Source organism: Globicephala melas, chromosome 12, assembly GCF_963455315.2.
Source record: "Globicephala melas chromosome 12, mGloMel1.2, whole genome shotgun sequence".
Classification (NCBI taxonomy): Eukaryota; Metazoa; Chordata; class Mammalia; order Artiodactyla; family Delphinidae; genus Globicephala; species Globicephala melas.
Genome location: NC_083325.1, coordinates 57756865 through 57768271, shown reverse-complemented (window position 1 = coordinate 57768271; position 11407 = coordinate 57756865).

Sequence of the window (11407 nt, the reverse complement as noted above, 5' to 3'; positions counted from 1 at the left end):
ATCTTTGACTGTGGATCACAGTTCAGCTTTAGTTTAGGGAGACTACGAAATTCGTGTTTAGCCTCTATATCCTCAGATGCCTTAACTTTAAAGAGACAGGTTCTGAAAAATTCAGAGGAAAAGAGTGGGGAAGAGTTTCAGAAGAAAGGGAAAGTTTGGTGGGAGAATTAGTATGGGGGGATTGAGGGTATAGTGGAAGCTTAGGCTGCTTAGAAGGGAAGGAAGAAGATGGCGCAGGAGGTGGAGCGTGAAACAAAGAAGCCAAGAAAGGAGAGCCTGAGGCTTTGATTTTATCTTTATTTAAGTGTTTGTTTGCTTCAGTTAATCTTGACATCTTGTTTTGTAGAGAGACAGTTTTAGACTCCTGAAAACATTGGGAAGCCTCAAATTACAAATGGAAATAACCATTCTACTCAGTTCTGGAAATTTTTGTGATATTGTAATTCGACTTGGTTTTAAGGAAATTAAGTTAGAGGATTTCAAAAGTTCCCCATAATGGCCATTGATATGTTAAATTGCTTTAGGTCAGGCCCCTCCCTTTAGTTAAAAATGTGCATGAGGAAGGACCTTAGTTTTTAAACATAAGATCAGCTGGAGTCCTTGTAGGGGGGATGCCCTCAAAACAGTTAGGGATCCCATTTCCTAGAGGATTTTCCTCTAGAAGAAAGAAGAATTTTCAAACAGCTTAGACAGCTTACAGCACAAATGGCTCAATTCAAACAGCTGGCAAGACAATTCCAACCAATTCAAAGGAAACAGTTTGGTCCCAGAGGAGCCAGACCAAGGGCTTTTCAGCCTGTTTCCAGAAAATAGCTCTTCCAAAGGAATAGGCCTAAGGCTGTAAACCTGGTAGAGTTTCATTTGAAGCACCCCTTTCAAAGGAATTGGACCAAAGGCAATTTCAGCCAGCATCAGTTGAAAATTTGATCTCAAGATAAGATTAAATAAAAAAATGAGTATTTGCATACAGAACATGGCCTTAACCAGAAAGATGAAAATTTTATATAGATCCTGAATAAAGCCTGGAGAACTTCAAATGCAAAGAGGACAAAGACATACTTCAAACCCAGTGTTGGCAAGAAAAGCAGTGAATGACAGTGGGCTCAACTGTGGGTACCACACCTGTTTGCTCACCAGCCCCAGAACCATTGGGAGTCTTCTCTGGTCCCTCTATTGGCCACCGAAATGTTGACCTGAAACAAATGGACTGCAAGATATTTCCCCAGCAAAGACGGGTTTATCTGGGATCAGCAGAGAATTAGTTTGGGGTCTGCAACCATGGCAATCCCCCCATGGCAAGGGAAGGAGGACAGTTTTACAGAGAAGAAAAGGAAGTGGAGAGGGCTCTAGTAAACAGAGAGTCCATGGTCCTTCATTGGCTGAGTCCTTGTTGGGAAAGAAGAGGAGACTTCTTCCTGTTGGGCTTTGCTTTCATCACAGGGAGTGTGAGCTCCCCCTCATGGTCTCTCAATTCTATTTAATTGAGGTTTCTGTTTATTAATTTTTTACAAGATCAGAGCATTCAGAAGATGCTGCTGGATTGGGGGGGAAATAAAAAAATAGTTCACAACAGTCAAAATTAGTTATTTTAACCAATAAATAAGCTGGCAACATATCTGAATACTTCTCTTTATAAATTTTCTTTTGTAAAAGTGATCCTAAGCCACAGATTGCATTTATAATCATCTAGGAGGTCAAACAAACAAACAAACAAAATATACCCCAAATAGCAAGGCTTACTTCAGACCAATTAAATCTGAATTTCTGGGGAGAGTCAAGATATATATATATATATTTAAGCTCCACAGGTGATTCTAACATGTGAGCACAGGTGAGAAACAGGGGTTGTAACATCAATGGTCTTGGGTAACTTAATCACAGAGACTTTCTTTCAATGACCATGATTTATGTGTGTCTGTTTCAGGGTCAATGATAAAGCCCATTGGTTTGTGCCCTCCTTTCTTCTCATGATGGTTCTATTCGTAATTCCTCAGTTTCCTGAAGAGGATCTGGCAGACACATCAGCCTGCAGTGTCCCTTGAAATGTTAAGTGACGTGTAAAACTAATTTGAGAGCTGGTCCAGAGCTGAAGCCTTGCAGCTGGAGGAAAGACACAAATGCAGAGGCTTCTTAGTGCTTGATTACAAGCTGCTGTGACTGTTTCTTACTTTTCCTTATCTCCCTGGTTACTTTCCTTTCCCACTTTTCCATTACTTACCTATTAATTTGTGTTTCTCAGTTTCTTGTTCATTTTTCTTTATTTTTTCTTTCACTTTCTCTTCTCAGAGAAAGCATACTTGCTTGAGGATAAGAAAACTAAGCTGACATGTATCCACTGTAATGCCAGCAAGTTCTACCAGCTCCACTTTGATTTTTGATTCCATAACAGTTTTAGAGTGGCTTAGATGTTTTTTTTTTGATTCCTAGATTAACACAGTACAACTTAGCTTTTGTATTAATGGTATGTCCCAAGAATACTTATCAAATGTTAATTGGTTAAATTTTAATGGTTATCCAATGGTGATGTGTTGGTGTACAATTGTTCAAAGTAATCTCTTCATATCATTTTTACTTCTGTAGAATCACTAGTAATGTCCTCATCTTCATTGCTCATTTTAGTAATATTTCTCCTTTTTCTTAGTTCATCTAGCTAAATATTTGTCAATTGGTCTTTTCAAAGAATCAACTTTTGATTTCAATAATTTCCTCCATTATTTTCTGTTCTCTACTTTGTTTATCTCCACTCTAACTTTCATTATATCCTTCCTTCTGCTAGCTTGGGGTTTAGTTTGTTCTTTTTTATATGGTTCCTTAAGTTGTTGATTTGAGATTTTTCTTGTTTTTATTTTTTTAATGTAAGCATTTATAGCTATAAATTTCCCCCTTAAGCACTGCTTTTGCTATGTTCTATAAGTTTTGGCAAATTGTGTTTTAATTTTCATCTATCTCTAAGTATTTCCTAATTCCACTTGTAAGTTTTTCTTTGATCCATTGGTTGTTTAATAATGTGTTGTTGAATTTCCAAAAAATTGTGAAATTTCCAGTTTTACCTCTCTTACTGATTTCTGTCTTCCACTGTGGTCAGAAAAGATACTTTGTATGAAATCTATCTTTCATATCTATTGAGACCCTAATTTTTAATGTATTAGTCTCATAAATCATGTTGAAAACAAAAATGTAGTTACCAACTCCACTTGTACAAACTCCACAGTCGTTACAATAATGCAAGCTATTATACTTGCCCTTGTGTTGTTCTTTATTGCGATCTTTATTTTGCCTTATAGCTTTCAGTTACTATCTAGTATCCTGTCTTATCACCCTGCAAGTGCTCCCTTGAGCAGTTCTTGCTAGGTGGGTCTAGTGGTAACAGACTCCCTCAACTTTTCTTTATCTGGGAATATCTTAATATCTCCCTCACTTTTGAAGGATAATTTTGCCAGATATAGGATTCTTGGTTGGCAGTTGTTTTCCTTCAGCATTTTGAATATATTGGCCCACTGTCTTGTGGCTTCCAGAGTTTCTGATCAGAAATACATTGATAATCTTATTGAAGATACATTGTATATGATGAATTGCCTCTCTCTTGTGTTTTTAAAATTCCCTTTGTCTTTGTCTTTCTGAAGTTTGATTATAATGTGTCTCAGTATGGACCTCTTTGAATTCATCTTTCTTGAAATTTGAAATTCAGGCATGGTATTTGAGAGAGAGTTGAAATAATGTGGATGTATGAGCTAAAGCAGAGTGTGGTTCAAATGGAAAGATAAGTTAGCCAAGGGCAGAACTCCAGACATTAGCCAGGTGTTATCTTTAGTGGACTCTCCACATTCAGAGTTTAGTAGGATTTCTGCAGGTTTAACTGAATGAATGATCTTCTGACTCATTCTCTATTAATCATATTTTATATCCCTTTCGAATCTCCGAGAAAAAATGAACCTAAATGAGAGTACATTATGCTTTTTTATTTTTAAAAAGATTAATGTATTAGAGCAGCAGTAATATGTTTCTTAATAATAATAAAAAATGCTTAATCATTTAAAAATATTCACCAGAAGAGAGGTACAACGATAGAGATTATATTCACAGTCCTATAAAGTAAGAACAATTCATAACCTCATATTGCAGGTGAAGTACATGAAGCTTAGAGAATTTAATAACTGGGGTTCAAATTCAGGTTCCAAAGCTCTAGATCCCACACTCTAAACCAGTGGTTTTAAAGCATTACTGATACCTAGATCCACGTTCAGAGATTTTGACTTAATTGCCTCAAATAGGGCTCAGGCATTGGTCCGAAAAGCTCCCCTGGCAATTCTGACTGCAGCCAGAGATACAACCCAGGGCTTTAAACCTTATCACTTCACTGCCTCCTTTTTGGAAGATGCCACCGCATTGCACTATCTCAGTGACTCCCCCAGAGTTCAACGTAATTAGTGCCCAGTGGAGCTGTGTAGCGCGGCTCAGCGCAAACCCACTCTCTGAAAAAGCCTTCAAATCCAAGAGTTTTAATAAGTATAATTAATTGGAACTCCTTTTACTTAAAGGCAATTGGAGTTGGGATAGTTTTTCTACCTCTTTTATGATTATGTGATAGTTTTTAAGAACTTAAGAGACCCTACGTACTTAGCAAGAATTACTAGTATCAAAAGGAAAAGAATTACTGCTATCGATTTGCTTATCTGATTGATTATAATCAATCAGTAGAATCACAGATCCAGGAATAGGCACAAAAGTTTTGAAATGGAGAGCAATGCCATGGTGTTACTATGCAGAGTGATGTTGGTGGGGCAAGGTAGGAATGACGTAGCCTTCAAAGGAGGACAGTTAGAACAAACTGTCATTCTCAATTCTTACAGATTTCTTACTCCTTTTGAAAATCTTTAGCTTCATTTACTCCTGTGAGGACTTCACAGAGCTCCTGACCAACTAGAAGTGGTCTAGGGATCTACTGGAAAACAGCAATGACAAAATCAAGGGAAAGGCAGGATAGAAGTAGGCTGAGAGTCTAGACGGAATAATCCTGTTGTAATCCTGGGAAGGTGTGATGTCATCCTCCAGCACCATCCCAGACATTCCTGAATGGAGACAGTGGGAACAGAACCAGAGCAATACAAACTTTAGCTCTTATGGAAAGAGAATGGGCACTGGAGACAGACAGTCCAGTCTAGCCTGATACTTTACTAGCTGTGTGACCTTGGGTAAAATAATTAACCTCTCTGAATTTCAATTTGCTCTTCTATAAAAGGAGGTGGTGATACTTCCCTCCCAGGCTTTATGTGAACTCCTAAATGTGAAAAGTACCCAGCTCAAGCCTCTTTACTGATTTCTCCTTCACATTGGCCTCAGGTGAAGCACAGTGGTAGCCAAAGCAGAAAGTGCAAGGGAATGGCAGCCATGGTGGTGCTGATTCAAAGAGAAGGTGAAAATGAGGTGGGCCGGACACGGAGCACAGTTGCGGGATTTGAAACCCCCGTTATGGCCACAGTCACACCCAATCAATTCCATTTATTTGCAAAAAAAAAGAACCACCAATAAATGTTGGAGAGGGTGTGGAGAAAAGGGAACGCTCTTGCACTGCTGGTGGGAATGTGAATTGGTACAGCCACTATGGAGAACAGTATGGAGGTTCCTTAAAAAACTACAAATAGAACTACTATATGACCCAGCAATCCCACTACTGGGCATATACCCTGAGAAAACCAGAATTCAAAAAGAGTCATGTACCAAAATGTTCATTGCAGCTCTATTTACAATAGCCCGGAGATGGAAACAACCTAAGTGTCCATCATCGGATGAATGGATAAAGAAGATGTGGCACATATATACAATGGAATATTACTCAGCCATAAAAAGAAACGAAATTGAGTTATTTGTAGTGAGGTGGATGGACCTAGAGTCTGTCATACAGAGTGAAGTAAGTCAGAAAGAGAAAAACAAATACCGTATGCTAACACATATATGTGGAATCTAAGGAAGAAAAAAAAAAAAGGTCATGAAGACCCTAGGGGCAAGACAGGAATAAAGACACAGACCTACTAGAGAATGGACTTGAGGATATGGGGGGGGGGAAGGGTAAGCTGTGACAAAGCGAGAGAGTGGCATGGACATATATACACTACCAAACGTGAAATAGATAGCTAGTGGGAAACAGCCGCATAGCACAGGGAGATCAGCTCGGTGCTTTGTGACCACCTGGAGGGATGGGATAGGGAGGGTGGGAGGGAGGGAGATGCAAGAAGGAAGAGGTATGGGAACATATGTGTATGTACAACTGATTCACTTTGTTATAAAGCAGAAACTAACACGCCATTGTAAAGCAATTATACTCCAATAAAGATGTAAAAAAAAAAAAAAAAGAAAGAACCACCCTTGTAATGCTGCAGCCTCTTACCCTTCTGGGAGTATTTCAGCTTGCCCTGCTTTTGGCAGGATCAGCTGGAAACTCTGTAGAGTCTCCTCAGAAAGAGCACGGGCTATAGTCATTTCATTTTCTAATGCTGCTGTCTGTTTTCATTTAATTAAGAAGGCTGACCTTTAGAGAGTTTATTTTTTTCTCTTCCCTTTGCTGAGCTTACTCATGATCCTAATGGAAGCTGAAAATCTGATGGTGAAGAGGGCCGAATTTTCACTGATAAGGCTTAACACATTGTTCCTCTCCTTACAAAGAAATGACACAGGCGTAATTATAGATGCATAAGCCAAAATCCCTTTCAGATAAACCTAACCTCAAGTAGATGAGTAGGTGGGAAATGTAGGAAATGAGAGATAAGCCCAAGAGGAATGTATATCAAAAATAGTATCCCATATTCCAAAGAACAAAGGCCCTGAGAACACATAGCCTTGTAATTAGCCTTTATCCAAAGCAAATTACAGTCAGATTCTTACTCAGTCCTTTAAAGCTCTGGATATAGAGAAGTAGCTACTTAAAACATCTGTTGTGTACAGCATTTGCTGTGCTCCTTAGGTAGAATGGCCACATGAACCAGTGAGAAAGGGCATAAGGGCCTGTTAGGGCCAATGCCGTAGGACAGTGGCACTGCATGTGCTGCCTTTGCCAGTGGTTGGTGATGTGCTCTGTGAGATTAGCAAGCAGGTGGGGACCCTCAAGCACTGGGTGGAGCTGTAAGAATAATCTGGCGTTTGCTCCACCCTGGATTTATCCAGAAACTCTCATGAGCCAGTCTTTGCTTAGGAAAGTCCACGAGCATCTACTCAGACCCTAAGTGTAAGATCCACTGCTGCTGTGTCTGTGTTCTTTGCTCTTGGTGCCCTTTTCACTTTCTATTAGGGAATACATTTCCTCAGGTCTTCACAGAGACCGTTCACCAGATGGAATGAGATTTTGTGACTGAAATAGAGCTGACTCTCACTCACGTCCTGTTTGATGAATAAATAAGGGCACCATTGTCATTACGAGAGTAACAGCACCCTGATAGCTCTTTCGGGTGATGATGAACTTAAGTCCCTGGAGTTTAACAATGACCCTCTTCCTAGTTTCATCCAATTAGTAAGCAAGTCTTCTTTAATCAGCTGTCATTGGTTTATGGACAGATAAAACAATACGATAACTGTTGGAACTGAACCTTTGGTCCCGAGAAATTCTGAAGTTTGTGTCTCCCCAGCCGTGAGCACTTTTACTCCTGTACCCCAACAGTAACAAGTGAGTATTAGGGGCAGAGTTGGAGTATTTGATTCCCTTCTTTTGTAAAATATCATTACATATGAAATGGAGCAAGGAGAAAAATAAACAAAATGTAATGGGACCTTTGAATAAATCTATGTAAATCCTAAATCACAGTATTATACCCCCTAGTTTTCTCCAACAGTGTTAGAAATAGTGAATTAACATGATTCTTTCCAAGTATATTTCCACTGAGGGAAAAGAGAGACTGTTTCTCATGTTGCTAATCTAATAGCCTTGCCTCAGGTGTTGGCATCACTTTAAATGAAGAAAAGGTCAGAGAACTGAGGCAATAAGCAGTGCTGCACTTAACAGCATCTCCTTCTACTTTCCCAGCAGTCTTCCTGCCCTTGGATATTCTTAATCCATTATAAATGATTTCATTGGACGTCACATAATTTGCCACATATATGAATGAACTCAAGGAAAGAAGTGCTGTAAACAAAATTGTTTTTGTGCCCCTATTGGTATCTACGGCTACACACACACACACACACACACACGCTCTCATTTTAATAATGAGAAATCAAAGTCATTTTCAGCTTTGAGCTCTAGTATGTAATAGATTCCTTCTCAGCTCAGCTCATTATAACCTTTAAGTGAAATTTGAGGCCAAGCAGCAATTCTTACAGCATATTAGTCCTTTAACAGCAGCGATATTGAAGTGTCTGACTATTTTTATTGGAGCTGGTGTGGCATTTAAATGTATTCTTGTGCATGATTTTAACAGTAATCACATAGATCACAGTAGAAATAAAGTCCATCCACAAAGAAGGTACTAGGTGGAGGGAGCTGCAGATCCTTTATAAACGGCTGTTGGGAGAATCCTGTAAAGGCTCTATCTTCTATTTTTAGGATGACAGGTATTTGCTGATGGAAAGATTTCTTTTTTGCCTATCACTTTTTTCCCCAGATATTAACAACATCTGCAGTATTTTCTCCAGCTGATGTTATGATCCATATGGCAGACTTAACACAATGCCTGTCAGTTGCCTAAATCCTCCCCCCCACCCCGAGGAAAGCAGTTTGCACACACCTCCTTATGTGTCATCTTTGCTCTTATTTCTTTTTCCAGATAACAGATCTGTGAAGCTCAACGATGCTGGAAGCTATCACTGCTGTCCTGAACTAGTGTTACTGGACTCCTCCCCAGGGAACCAGCGGCATCTATTTAAGATACACTTTTAGGTGAGTCTGTGGGACAACTTTGCTGAATAGAAGTGTTCTTAGTAGAAAGCATCAGTGTCTTAACAAAAGAATATTGGCCTTGAATGTACAGAACAAAAATCAAGGTTTGTGCAGCATGGTAAGTGAGGGTCAGGGTGATCCAATATGGAGATGCAGTAACGTTCTTTTCTTCAGCAGCTTACTGTTCCAGACTAATAATAGCCAGGGGAGAGGGCAAATGCTGAAGAGGCTCTATGTTCCTTCCTTGGTAATGGCTGCATGTGACCTTGAGTGTGTGTAGATGGGCAAATGGCTGTAAATCTGAGTCCAAAATAAGTTTTCCTTGATTAATATTTTAATTAGAAATTTAAATTATTCATTTATAAAGATAACTATTCCATTTCCAATCTCCCTTCTTTTCTCTGTTCCTTCTTGCTTTAAAAAAAGGAGAGAAACTGTGGCTTTATCTCTTAATCTAATTCATAGCTGCTCCTCTTGGCAGGCAGAGAGAGAGAAAGGGAATCCAGTGACAGAATGTCCAAATGTGACAATATGATACCAACATACAGTGCAATGACAAGGAGAGTGAAAGAGAGCGTGCTGCTCAAAGGGAGATATAACCAAGGAGGATAATAGGATGGAACAGAACAGAAAAGATGGCACAGGTTTTATTTTTTCCAACAAGAATATATCACATGGTTGGCTGGTGCTGTCTTTAATGTTGTCATACAAACGGCTGTAAAACCCACTCATGGTTCTTACAAAGACAAGAAGCCTTTGTTGCCAGAGGACCCTGCTGGTATTTCTGTTGCACCTCTTAGGTGTTACTGTTACTGTGTGGTTGCCCATATTCCCCAGGAAACCACTGGAGCAAATGGTTTTTGGCTTAGGCATCTCTGTTTACCCAGAGCCAGCAGAGAGCCTGACGCATAATAATCACCTAACAAATGTTTATTAAATTGTTCGTTTGAAAATTGGGTCAAAATGAGTTGTTCTTCTAGGACTCTACCGGTAAGAGAGCGTTGATCAAGACCCCAAGATTCCAAAGCCTGGGGCTATCCCCAAAGGGGGTCTTGCATTTGATGAGAATATTTTCTGTAAGACTGGGCAAGGGGTGTAAAAGAAAATGTACTTGCTATTCAGTGCCAGGAAATAGCAACAAAGCATCCAAGAGGAAGCACAGAATTCATACAGAAAGAGAGAGAAGTAGAGGACACGGAGGAGAGTAGAAAAGTCCACTTGTACAGATGTTTGGGGAAAGGCAGGTGCGGGAAGACAATAATAGGAAGGGAGATCCTAGGAGACTCATACAAGACTCCTAAGTGAGAGGATAACTTGGGGTGTACAGATGTGTAGCCATCAGTTTCAGAGGCCATACACATCCGTCTACATGGTCATGGCACATTTGTTGTAGAAATTGCTCAAAAGCTCATATATAAAACTGACGGTTGAAGTAGATGCCTACCGTTTGTGTAATCTATGTTTGGTTGTAAATAAGAGGAAAGTAGTTAGAGGTGGCCATAAAGAGGGTGTTGGGAGAGGGAAATTGAACTTGGATCCATTCATTTCATAATGCAGGGACATATCTTTAACCACTTCAAATTTATCTCCCAATCTTGCCAGTGTCTATATATTTGCTTCTATGTATATTCAGCTATAGTCTTTAATTTAAGCCATTTTTCTATTTTATCTCCTTTGCCAAATTAAAAATAAAAGACTTCTTCCTCTCATTTTCTGCAATACAGTTTTGAACCAATATAAAACTATAAAAATCTTTGCCTGGTTTTTCTAATACAGATATTTTGCTCATTTTTATAGTTTTATATCCTTGCTTTTCAGAAGTTCCATTGTCTTCATTATATAACACTAAAATCCTTTCCTTAGCTTCCTTTTTATAATAAAATTATAAAGCTTTTGCTATGGTTCAGAAAATCACATCTCCAGTAAAAGCACTCTGAACTGTATTATCTCTTCATCACTAATTTACCCTTTTAACCGTATAGACCAGTGAGATACCGAATGTCAAAATAAATTCTTCCTTTTCTCAAGAGAAGTTAGTAACCTGTGCTCCTAGAATGCGGTCAACGTGGGAAAAGAATGCTAATACAGCATACCTCATTTTATTGCACTTCACGAGTACTGCTTTTTTATAATAAATACTGTTTTTTACAATTTGTATGTTTGTGGCAACCCCGCAATGAGTGAGTCTGTCGGCACCATTCTCCCAGTAGCATTTGCTCACTTCACGTCTCTGTGTCACATTTTGGTAATTCTAGCAATATTGCACACTTTTTCATTATTATTATATCTGTTATAGTTATCAGTGATCTCATGTTACACTACCACTCACTGAAGTCTCAGATGATGGTTGGCATTTTTAGAAATAGAGTATTTTTTAATTAAGGTATGTCCTTTGAAAAATAGACATAATGCTAATGCAAAGTTAATAGACTATGGTATAGTCTAAACATAAATTTTATATATACTGGGAAATCAAAAAGTTAGTGTGAGTTGCTTGATTACGATATTTGCTTTATTGCAGTAGTCTGGAACCAAATCCATGAT